This window comes from Megalops cyprinoides, chromosome 1 (genome assembly GCF_013368585.1).
Source record: "Megalops cyprinoides isolate fMegCyp1 chromosome 1, fMegCyp1.pri, whole genome shotgun sequence".
Taxonomy (NCBI): domain Eukaryota; kingdom Metazoa; phylum Chordata; class Actinopteri; order Elopiformes; family Megalopidae; genus Megalops; species Megalops cyprinoides.
The window spans coordinates 68,974,115-68,987,681 of NC_050583.1; positions in this window are offsets into that span (position 1 = coordinate 68,974,115).

Below are 13,567 nucleotides of genomic sequence, written 5' to 3' on the forward strand. Positions count from 1 at the left end.
GTTCTCATATTGATGCGCGCGAACAATGCCTAACTCTGTGTACCGTGGAGAATCATGGAGGCATTAGGCCTGAAAGAGCATTCAGCTTGGACCTTGGAGAAATTTGGGAGGATTTCTTAACACTTTTTTTCTGGCTGCAATGTCGCATGTGTGTAAAGCTATAATGTGAAGAAAGTGTGTCACCATGAAAGTGTGAGTTACCATGGCATAATGCTGACATTATGGAAGATTCTAAATAAGCGTCAATGTTTGGGGGATTCTGTGTTTTCACACATATGTTAGTAAAACGTAACAGAAAAAAACAGGGAGAAAACATTGTACACCTGCTTACACTAGATAGAAAAAGACAGGGGAAAAACAATAAATCTTTACGTGGACAAGCAGTGTACATTTAATGCTGAACATACATAAAATATACTACTTCATAAATTGAATAACAATATAGGAAACCATTGCAAAACTGTCCACTACACTGAAAGACTAGAATTCATTTATTTAAAACACTGCCTGAAAAATAATGATTATGCAAAGGTTTTGTCTCTTTTTGTATGTGTAATTTATAATCTTTCAATTGTTCATCCCCAACAGGATTGATTTATTGGTAGCAACAATCAAATCCTGAATGACCAGCAGCAACCCATGTGCCAAAATACTTGTGACATTTGGATATGACATACCAATAACTAACAACATGTTTTCATATAAAGACTAACAACAATTCAGAAATCCTATTGCTTATAGCAATTCTTTGCAAATGGACAAGAACTGCTAATGGATGGTCTGATTTGCCATGCTTTTAATGAAACTTTTAAGTCACATTTATATTGTATATAAGTGATGTTTTAGGGAAGTGTACAAATCAAAGGTCAGGCAAGTAGGGCTATTTATGAATGCTTGTAGTTTTGAATTATTTAATTATTTGATATCTGTATCATAACATAATTGTGATCGTCTCCGGTGCAAATATTTTTATTTTTATTTATTGGATGTGACCCTGAATGTGCACACAGGATCACGGCGACGACTGTGGCCGTAACAGCACACACACGCAAATTAGCATTTCCCAGCAAGCCTTCTTCCTTTGTAGCTTTTGAGAAGAAAGCCACCAAATTAGATAAGCGGTGGGTAGAAATAATATTTTAATGAAACATGCAGTTTTGGAACATTTCAATCAGGACAAACAACAATACATAAAAATAGGCTATGACTCAAAACTGTAAGTGTTATACACAAGGTGGGAAGGTGGTATATGTAGCTATCACTAATAATTTTAGTGATATTGTTGAATATTTACTTTGAAGACTGCGTGTAGTAGTCAATGCACAAGAGGGCCCATCTATAATAGCAAAGCAGCAAAAAATCGCCTTCTACATGGGCCCCTGGCCCCCGGTGTGTTGCACTGATATTTACTAGGGGTCAACCGATATGGTTTTTACGATACGATAATGATTATCTGTGACAAAAAGAGGACGATAACCGATATTTCAGGCCGATATTTGAATGATTTTAACATTTTTTTCGGTGTGAAAAGAAATAGGCTGTGACAACATGGACTTAATTACAAATCCTCTTTACTTAGTCATATGTTTTCAAGCATAAAGTTAAATAAAGACCAAAAAGATCAAATGAAAATTCTTTCTCAAAGAAAAAAATAAACTAAAAATTGCAATTACTACAATGACCACATTTGGCATTACAGCTTATCTGTCACGTGAGCGTGACGGTTACACCGCTGAACTGCTGCGGCTCGCATGCATGTGTGTCCAGTGTCGCTGCTGAGGCGCTGCTACTGCCAGGCCTATCTTTCTACATTGAGTTTGCCTTTGAAAATGGCCATCAATAATAGAATGTTTGATTTAATTTCATAATAAATTTCACCTAGCCTATATTTAATGTAGACAGAATTTGAAATGGATACAGGAAGTGTTGAGTTTAAAATTTTTTAATATATATTTTTTCATGTCTGTGACATATTCTGCAGACGTAGACATTAAATTAAACAAATTAAAACAAATTAAAGGTGTAATGTTGCTGGTATGATGTCAATATGACTATCAACAGATCATTTTCACTGTCTAGAGTGGCAATTCTAGACGTTTTTGACTGGGGTGGCCCAAGTGGAGCACTCATTCATTCAAGGGTGGCATGAGGATAACGCAATATCCACAACAACAGAAATAGGCGCATAACTAATATTTATAATGCCCCCCATACACTAAAAGCACTGCAAGATGTGAAATTAGCACAAATACAATACAAAAGCTAAACCATAAACCATGAACTAACCATATGAACACCATATTCAGAGGATGAAACTGCACAGAAGGACAAACACCATATTCTCACGTCATCTTTTTTATTTGAAGAAATTTAAATACAATCAACAAACACATGGCAACTACATAATGAAAAGATCCTACTCCTACGAGGCTTTTTTTTTTACAATAATTATTTACATTTAACTAGCTAGCTGCCTGTAGTTCATTTAGCAAAGTAGCTAGCTAGCTAGCTAATCAATCTATCTAGCTACCTTGCTAGATGGGCAGATAGCTAGATAGCTAGCTAGCTAGACAACTTTGCTTGCTAGCAAGAGCAACAATGTTGTAAACTAACTCACATACTAACAACCAATTACACATTGTTTCTTGGCTATATCAAAACGCGTGGGCTACTGAAATGTTTGAAGTCAGTCCCGACTCCCACGCTGATTTGAACCACCGAGTACATCAAGAAAAGTCCTGCCTTCGACCTGGTTGATGGCCATTCATACACTATGATTTTTGGGTGGCAAACCAGGATGGCCCGTTCCCTCCGAAGCCCCACCCCTAACTGTTTTTGCTGAGAACCGCGTGCGTCACACAGAAAAAATAGGCGACAGGCCCAATATCTAGGGCCCAGTTGTTCAAAAAGTTTAATCTGGATCAAAATGATCCAGATTTGGAAATCCCATGTTTTGCGATCCAGGATCAGGTAATCCATCTTACTTTTGTGTTGGTTTTTCAAAGCAACATTGGATTGGATTACCCTGATCCAGATACAAATTTTTCAAGATTGCCAATTCCAGATTACCAGTGCTCAAAATGGGACTACATATCACAATGTAGGCTACTAGCTATGTGAAGAAAAACAGGTAGAATAGCCAGCGTGGGGCCACTTTAAGTGTTTTTATTTGAAGAGACATAAAACAGCACAGGGAGCGTGCAACATCATACTTGTGTAACCTAGATGAACATAATACTAATATAAAAAAGGTTTAGATTAATTCTAAACATAAACAAATGAATAATAACTGTGTTTACGGTAACAAAATGTCATGAAAGTGGCTTACTGCTCAAATTATTGTTATTTTGGTGTACTGCTCCTTTAACCAGTGCAGCGGTAACAGCCGAGCGCGTAGCGCCGCCCACTGGAGAGAGGATGAATAATTAGAGTAAGAGCAGAAGCCGGAGGAAGCAGACGGAAAAGTCGAGAACGAGAGAAAGAGCGTAAACAAGAGTAAAAGAGACGGATTTTGAGAGTTGTCACCTTGTTTTGTTATATTTTTGGGGGAAATATTTTATTCACCTGCTGTTCATGCCATTGGATTCTGTTTATTTCTTTTCTGAACGAGGATTTGGTGAGTGAAACACCACGTTTTTAGTGTGTGTTTATTAGCAGGTTAATTCTTTGTTGTACGAGCTCAGTATGAAGAAGATATCACTCACAGCTAAGATATATCAGTCTGAACATGTTTTATACCGTGTATTTTGTGTTTTCATTTGTGTAACGTGCAGCTAAAAGCTAAGAAAGGGAGCTAGCACGGTCAAGTTTGCCTCGCATCGGGCTGAAAAGCGAGAGCAGTAGCTGCCATTTTGGGTTACGGTGCGGATTCAGACTGATAGTTAACCTGTATTTCTGTATTAGTAATTTATTTTCAGTTATTTTCTTAATATGTATGACGCTAAAATGCCTGCATGTGCGTTGCCTTGTTGTACGGCAGGCCAGGTTTTTAGTTGGGATCACCAGTGTGGGAGAAACACCTGGAGCTGTGGACAGTAGATGGCAAGCCACCCGTAGGAGAGAGACGAGGAAAGGATGGGTTCTGCAAAAACCTCCCCTGCACATCACGGACAGAGACACTGATTCAGACTCTGGGATCGTGGTAGGACGAAACTGACAGGTTTCTGCAGCAACACACTGAACTTTATTTGGACTGATAAAGACTCAACCTAGAGACTGGTAAAACACCAAACTGTGGAAATTTGGGTTATTGGTTATATCGATCTGTGAGATCTGAGAATTTATTTTTGCTCTTGGTATTTTTATTTAACTGTGGTTTTATTTTATTTCTTTGTTTATTTACTCACTTCCCTAATTGTTTGCCAATTTGGTATTCAGTGGGTGGGTTGTGTAACTTGAGTGAAAAGAGTTGGTTAACTGAACCAAAGACAAATTAGAAAAATAGTACTAAATAGAACTAAACTCATAAATAGGCCTAACTGAGATAAAATAAGAACTTGAAACTGAGTAAACTGAAAAGAGATACTAGAAACTAAACAACCAATAATAAACCTAGGCATAAAATTATATCTCAACTCAAATAGGTTGGATTAAATCTAATTTAGATAACAGGGATAAAAATGAGCCTGACTTTCCTGGGATTTTGGTTTCTTTTGAATGGTTGAAGGGGATTTGAATTATTCATCTGTTGCATGTGTGTATGTGTAAATTTTGGTACCAATATACTGTTCTTGCTTCTTCTACTAATTTTCTACATAAACAGCAGTTAAAACTTATTCACTGGTCTGTGGTCTGTTATTCCTTATCAGCAATCCTAACAATCAATCACCTGAACCTAGACTCTGGTCCTAATAACGTACGCATAATTTGTGACTGTTACACTTGCCTGTATTGTCCTGCACAGCATTGCTACCAGGTGCAATGTCCCTCTCTGTGATGACGTTTATGATGCACCTGAGCCCGTTGAAGACCCAAACCAACCTCTGTTGTTCTCTCAGAATGAGGGACTGACTGGACGTGCAATAAGGGATGCAATTGTTAGTAACTACTTTTGACTGATTCATCTCTGATGTGTCATTGTAAATAATATACAGTGATAAATGACAGGAAAAATAAATATTTTTGTTTGATATTGACAGCTGTTTGGGGGATTATTTTATGGGGGCAAAATCCTTTTTTTTACTTTACTGTACTGAAAGGCTTAATAGGTAGCCTAATGTCTACTTTATCTACTTTATCACTGTAACGGTTAAACAAATCAAGTGCAAAATATAAATAAATTTTGTACTATTTGACCAAGTTTTAAGTTTTATTACATTTTGTTCCTGAAATCCACCCTGAATCCACTCTTCTGCTGGGATCAGGATAATCCTGATTTTTTTGGATCGAAGGTATCGCAATCCTACTAAAAAGTTTTGAACAACACATACTGAAGGTTTGATCCAGATCAAAACCAACACTGGATTATGTGATCTAATCCGATTTCAGAATGCTTTTTTTCTTTTGAACAACCCATTTTCAAGATTTGATCCAATCTGATAGCCGAATCAGATTACTTCTGAACAACTGGGCCTAGATGACTCGCGGCTGCAGCGAGGCTCGAGCCACGCCTGAGCCGCGCTGCTCACGCAGGTTGTGTGGCTGCTCTAATCTGTTAACACGGGACGAGACGTTTCCAGCAGCAGGTCTGAGAAAACGTTTGATTTTCAACGTCTCTCGGCCAATCAGGGAATTTTTTGGAACGAACGTTAGCCATACCAACAAGATTTTTTTCTGACAGAGGAGATGCGTCGGGATAGTACATGCATTGCATTTAAAAGTTTTTTTTTTTTTAATCAGGAATTTAGATAAAAATATACCTATGACTGATAATCAAACATTTGCAAATATCGGGCCCCGATTATCTAGCGACCAGATAATCGGTTGACCCCTAATATTTACGCCAGTGTCTGATAGATCAAACAGCAGAAACACAGCTATCCTGCTCAGTAAACGTTAGAAGAAGCACAGACTGGCATTCAGTGACAGATGTAGGCTACATTAACAATATATCAGTAATCATCACCACTGCCATCCTAATATGAAAGCTATGACTGTAGTGTAAATGCTAAACTAACTATTTTAAGGATACTTGATAACAAAACAAGGAATGCTTTGTTTAGTACTAATCTTTGGGTCGAAATGCATACATTCTTGGTGTAGAAGGCAACAATAAAGAGCCAACCATAAGAATGGTACCCTAACAATCTGCCTTAAAGTGGGTTATCAAGTGGCATGGACTGCAAATTCAAAGTATAAAGTTGCTGTATGTTTATGAGCATTCCAGGACTTTTCTCTCAAGGTAATCATGAAAATTATATACATTGCTACTTTAGAAATGTATTATGCATCATCATCTGTAGACAATCCATAAAACCCAAAGTGATGGTTTAATGAAAACTTTGTAGTGATCATCAGGAAAATCAGGATCTACCTATCTGAGTATGCTGCACAGCTCCTTTTCCAGGCTCAAGACTAGTCTTGTCATCTCAAGACTAGACCACTGCAATGCTTGGCTGGCCTTCCTGCATGCACCATTAAGCCTCCGCAGTGGATACAAAATGTAGCATCACGTCTGGTGATGTTGATAATAACATGTCTGCTGATCAACTAGAAAGAATGGACTAAAAGTGCATTGTACAATAGTGCATTTGTTTTGCCTTTCGACCTTACATTGTTTTCACAGAAATACAGATTTTTTTCATCATTCGTAATGTTGATATTTTAAGGTATATTGATAGTTGTTGTATAGTTGTATTTAATGTTATGAGTGTCTTAGTGTATTTTGCAAAGAAATGTTTCATTTTGGCAAACGTGATTCAGTTTTGGGGCCTGTGGTGACTGATTTGCAAATGCAACTTCTGTTCAGAGAAATGTGCTCAAACAATCAAGAAGAAACTGTAGGGATATTGCAAGTCATCGGGTAGTACTATGAAACGCACAGGTGAGAGTGCATTCAATTAAACCACCATGGCTTTTTACCCTTAACTTTAGCTAATGATTTTTCTAAAGCAAATATTGCTTTACTGTTCCTTCACATAAGCAAATCAGGAGATTTAAAAGAAAGCTATGTACATCATGAAAACCAAAGAAGCTTCATCAAACCATGTTTTTTTTTTTTTTTTTAATTTACCTGTATTTCCATATCTAGGCATCACTCCCCAGCACTGGAAGAATGAAAACATTTGGAAACTTTGCACTGTCACATATGACTGAATTCTTTGATTTTTCTGTCCTGTCATCCTTTCCATCACCACTCAGAATACACATGCAGCATCATACCCACCAGGTTCCAATCCTGTTGTCTGGACCACATTATGAATTCTCATAAGTTAAATGGGGTAGCAAGACAAACCCATTGCTCCATATTGGAAAACAGGAGTCAGACGGAATGGACATTGTATTGATATTAAACTAACATTTTCTTAATCCAGAGCAACCTACAAACATACATTTTTAGATGTTGTCCACAAATATAGCTGTATATTTAGGCAATTCAGGTTTGGATCTTGCCCAAGTTAAAACACTAACCTTTGGACCACAACCCATGCTTCTTAACCATGTGGCACACTGCTGATATGTGTCATGTTTACAATGAAAATACTCTGATAATCAAGTTTATTTTATCTGCAGTATGTAGGGATTGTATTTGTGTTTGTATTTGTGAGTGCTGAGTCATACAGGGAGAGGGTTTGGGAAGGGCTGCTGTTTTCACATATTTTTACAGGAAAATTCTGTTTCAAATGAATATCCTGGCTTGGAGAAAGTAATGACTATTGTAGATGCCAAGGATAGTTCATTTCCTCCTGATTACCATTGTTTTTCATTTATGCTGCCTAAACTGAGCCCGTCAAGCTCCTGGTCTTCAGAAAACTCCATAGGAGCAAACTGGTGTGAATAAGCTCCTTAAGAGCAGATCATCCTGAGTTTAGTTTCATTATTAGTTTTTCGAATATTGTCTTTGTTTGTTACTGTAATGTAGTACTGTATTGGGTTTAAACGATTTTGGCTTATAGTTGTTTTTGGCCTAATGTAAGAAGTGGGATTCCAATCATGCTCAGATTGAGCAATTTTGACAGGAACACTGGTGTCTCAAGTCAACAGTATAATTTACATTATGTGTTTATATGTGTTTGTATGTTTGTGTGTGTGCACGTTTGCATGTGTGTGTGTCTGTGTGCATGTTTCAGTGCCTGTGTGTGTGTGTGTGCGTGTGCGTGCGTGAGTGTGAGAGAGGTTGCATTTTGAAATGAATGTTTTTGTCTTTACACGGCACCTAATAAATTAAATGTATTTACTGAATTTATTTAGTGAAGCCTCTCTCTAGTGAACAAATTAGGCTGTGGGTATGACTATTTCTTATGCTTCTCAGCCTTCTCCTTTGTGATATTCAACACGTATTGTGAGCCAGCCCACATATACACTGGGTTGTGTCAAAGTGCTTGTTGAAATGTTGGGCTTTGTGGGTAATCCACTTAAGTTTAACTGCATTATAACAAATCTGTCCAATGACATTCTACTTACGCGATTGGTGTCAATTTTTGTAGAGAAGTCTGCATCTCTCAATACACATTGTATTCATTTACTAGCGGATCTTGACCACTCCGATATGGCTATCAAGCAGACGCATAGTGGCGACATACAGCAGCGGCCAATGAGGTATCTACGTTTCTATATCTATGGGTGTAGCCATGCTGTTGATCCAACTCAAACCCACCAACAGAAACTCTTTTCTCATCCATCAGCGTAGATCCCGCCCATTACGTCTAGTTCCAACTTGCTTTTTGAGGAGAGGATGGCTGCTTTGGAATCCAACTGCTGCCCAAGTGTGGAGGAGACTACAAAGGAAAGACGGGCGCACAATCCCAAAATTAAGGTAAGAATATATTGGGTGACTGCTAAGCTAAAAGTAACTAGCAGATCTGAACAGTGTGTAAACAACTGGGCGAGAAAGTCGCTAAAGCTATGAGTGCTTGAGCAGAACCAGTGTAGGCCTAAGTTTTGCTCACAAAAATGACTTTTTGTCTTGCTGTATTTTATAGGAAGTGGTGCGTCATCTTCACAACTCGGAAGCAACGAACCAGAGCAAGGGTAAGATAAAAAAAAGACTACATGCACTGTGTATAAAAGTAAATAAATACGTTCTCTGAGGCATTTACATTTTGTTTTCACAGACTGAGCTCGCCTCACAATGAGACTGGAAGCTAATCAGAAGTATACGGCTACACATCACAGACGTCGGCACACTGGACCACATTCGGACGGAATGCTGACAAACACATACTAGAGCTGGTTGATTCCTGAATCACCCGAGTTATTAACTCAAATCCTCGTACTAACTCAGGATTCGTAAGTCTGAGGTCTCCATTAACTCGGATCCTATAGTCCTATGGCTTCTGCTAACACCAGGCGACGCACATTGAAACAATAGTCTGCATCACTCTTATTATGACCTGTATAACATACTCTGCTCATCTACCTAGCATTTAGCAGGTAACCCAACTATCCAACGTTGAAATAACTTAATAAATTATCAAATATGCGCCTCTGAATGTAGTTGAGTTGACTGAGAACGGATCAGAGTAACTTCCTACATAGTCGGAAACACAGCGGACCCAGAAGACTCAGATTCACTGACTTGAGCTGAGTAGATCCTCCCTCCACTAGAGTTGACTGAAAAATCACGTACTCAGCCTCGCGCAGTTAACTGAGTTGAGTGGATCCTTTCCTTTCCTCCACAACTCAAAACTGAATGGAACTGAGTTGAGTGGATCCTGTTTCCTCCACAACTCAAAAGCAGACTTGTGGGTCAGACTAGGGGATTTTAGGAATGAGTGAGTCTCAGGCACAGTTTATGATAATCTAGCATATAGCCTACAGTTTACAGATACATTTTACAAATTAACTCAAGTCAAATATTGTCATAAACAAGCATCTACACAAACGCTGTCAGGTCGTTTTGTGACATGTATTTCATGCACATTTATAGCGCAGATCTGACTGAATGGAAAACATCATGGACTCAGCCTCGTTGTTTAGCTGAGAGAACCCTTTTTCCTACCAGACTCATGTGCTTAAACTGAGTCTGAATAGATCCTTTACCCTCCACAATGCATGCATAATCTCAGGCACTTGTGATAATTTAAGCCTATAGCTTACAGTTTAGTAGCCTAGATATTTTTTACAAATTCACTCAAGTCAAATATTGCTATAAACAAGCAACTACACATATGTTAGATCGTTTGCAGCTGATGATCTATTCATGTTTATACAACGTTATAGAACAGCATCTGCAGCATGCGCAGACATAGGCTATATGGCAAATATTCGCCTTGTTTTAATGGAGTGTAGCCTACTGTCTAAAAAGAAAAATCAGTTTTGCCACATAGACAGTTTAAAACAAACAGGAGGAGCAGCCTCAGCACGCCCAAAGTGCACGAGCTGGTATTTTGAAATGCCAACATATAGGTGAAGCACTTGCATCATTTATGTGTATAGTTATAGCCTATACCTTTTGCACATTTTGCATTTTTTGTTCAATTTGGTTGTTTTTGTTTATATATTTAAGATATTTAATTCTTAAGTCTTTAAGAATTAAGTCTTCTTTAAGTCTATATTCTAAGTAATTTGCACACTTTGCATTTTTGTTGCATATGTTGCTATTTTTATATGCATGTTTTATTTTTGGTCAACTTATAACTGATTTGCACATTTGGCATTTTTTTAGTTCCATTTGGTGGTTGTTTTACATTTCATATATTTTATTTTTGGTTAACTTATAACTGATTAGCACATTTTACATTTTGTTCCATTTGTTGTCATTTGTGTTTTGTGTGTTTTTTGGTGTGTGGCACTTTAAAATAAACGTATGTCACACTGGTATCCACACTGGTATAAGTTTTGATTCTTTGTCATTTAAACACAGCGGACTCAAAAATCGTGAGATCCAAACTAATGCGTTAGTGGATCCTTACCGGTAAATCCACAGAACCCCCTACTGGTGGTAAGAGACAGTATTTTGTTTTTTGGCGATGGCCAACACTGACTCAAGTGACTCAAAGGACTCAACACACCCGTATCATTTTTACTGAGTGACTCAGAGGAACCTGAGTCCATAAAAGGAGCCAAGTTTACCACCACTAATACGTAGGCTACTAGTGGTGTTCAAAATGATTCTTTTTAGTGATTCGGTTCCTTTTGTTCAGTTCAATAAAATGATTCGAATCTTTGACTCACTGATTCATTCATTTTCATATCCGGTCGGGCGGCATACACAAATCTGTAAATAGTTTTATTGCATTTTAAAAGTTACTCTACATTGTTCCAAACATCATTTGGATCCATTACATCCATTATCAGCCTGCTCTGCGGCAAAACAGCACGTGTGAAACCAAATGTCAATGAAATTAATAATTAAATCATAATATTCATTACGTGAAACTGCACCATGCTATTCAATCAATCATGCAGCCGTAAAGTATACTTTGTCTTTAGAGAAGTAATAAAACCCCACATTTTAACACGTAAAATAGCCTAAGTACATGGCATTTGCTAAAACTAAAAAAAGCACTGAGAAAAAAAGAGCCACGCTTATATCCAAGGCGAAAAACTTTGTTTTACAAGTTTTGAACTAACCGAGCCCAAACATTTTAATATAGGCCTACTTGTAGGCCTAGTCAGTGATGTCATATTTTTATTTGTTCTTAATGTAGACATAGTATGCTGCAAATGTGATGCATAGGCTTATGCATCACGTTTCTGTTTTGTTTTGTAGCCTACTATGTTGATTTGTCAGTATTTATTAATAAGGACTTTATTCACGTTAAAAGGAAATGTGATGTCAACATTAAATACATCGTAGCCTACGTAAAATTGCAGTTGTGATAAAGTGCGCACCTAAATATGCTACTGCTAAAAATATAAATATTAAAATAATATTCCAGGTAGATGAGCAAAATAATATTTAATAATATTTTTAATTCCTATAGCCTAATAATGTCACGGAAGTGCTCTGATTCCTTTCGCATTGTCACAGTCAATGGCAGATGTAGCCCAAGCCTGCTATACTGAGAACTAGCGATTCTGGCAACACATAGTCACCAGGTCTTCATAGTCAGTGAATCTTTGGAATCCGAACGAACTGGTGAACCGAGGACTCACAGTTCCTTTGAGTCCAAACGAATTGGTGAACTGAGGACTCACAGCTCCTGGGTCCGAACGAACTGGGAAACTGAAGAACTTGTCAACAGTTCATCAGGTCAGTAGGTGGAGTTTAGAGTCTTCGTAGTCACCGGATCTTTTGCATTGTCTCACATCGTCAGCTGTGCCGAGATGGCCAGTGGGAGGTGCTTAGAGAGTTTTAGCATTTCAGCCATTAGCTAGTTGTCATGATCGTACTGCTGATACAGTTTTGTGATAGGCTGCTTCGTGGACAGACTGCATATCCAATATCAACTGGAGGGAGAGTTATAGCTGCTATGCCAGCTAATCAGCGTGCATGTTTGCAAAGAGGAAGGAACAAATCTTTTAGACTAGGGATTCAGCACACTCAGTTCACCTCAAAGATTCATTCAAAAGGATTTGTTCGTTCACGAACTGCACATGAGTAATACATACGACTTTGAGGCGGCAAAAAGACGTAACTGATGCCCCAGGTTGTTCTAGTGGCTGGACACTTTGAAAGCTACTTGAGTTGTTTTCTCACAGTTGTGTTTGTGCATTTGCTATTTTTCCTATGTATCAATAAAGCTCTTACTTTTAATCAACATGTTACTCGCAAATGTTTTTTCTTTCCCCAATAAATTCATTCATGTCCTTATTACCGAAGGTCTAGTCCTAGACCGTTGATCCTAGCAGCACCAAATTTGGTACGTATCATCTACAGAGGGGTGTGACCAAAAGTTATTCAAAGAATTTTGCTAGGGCAAACGATATGGCTGCTGTCATCCAATGAAATTCCATGGTGAAGACACCAAAACAGGAAGTGAGTCATATCTCAGCAATGCTTTGTTGGTGTGATACCCAACTTGGTACACTTTGTTGGTATTAGCAACACTGGGTAGGCACCAGGTTTCATGAAATTTGGCCACTTGGGGCGCTATACCATTAAAAATCATTAAAATACCCATTACTCTGGCAGAAAAGCAGCTATCTCAACTAAATTTCGTGTGCTTCATCAAAGTTAAGGATCCTATCTGGGAACTTATGAAACCTCCACATCAGCCATTTTGTGTTTCATCCACCTTTCATTTTGTCAAAAACACATTTAACCTCCTCCTCCTAGAGTTATGGCACAATGAGATTTTGTGTATTACCTCTTTGGACCATTGTCTTTAACAGTTAAAGGATAGTTGCCAGGTTGAACAATGTGGCCACAGTGTCCCCACAAATTTGCCCGTGAAGTCGCCAGAAAGGAAGAGTGGCCATATCTCTGCAATGCTTTTGTTCATTGGCATAAAAGTCGATACACATGCTTACAATTAGACCTGTGTGCCAGTTTAGTGAAATGTGGCCGCTTTGGGGTGCTATA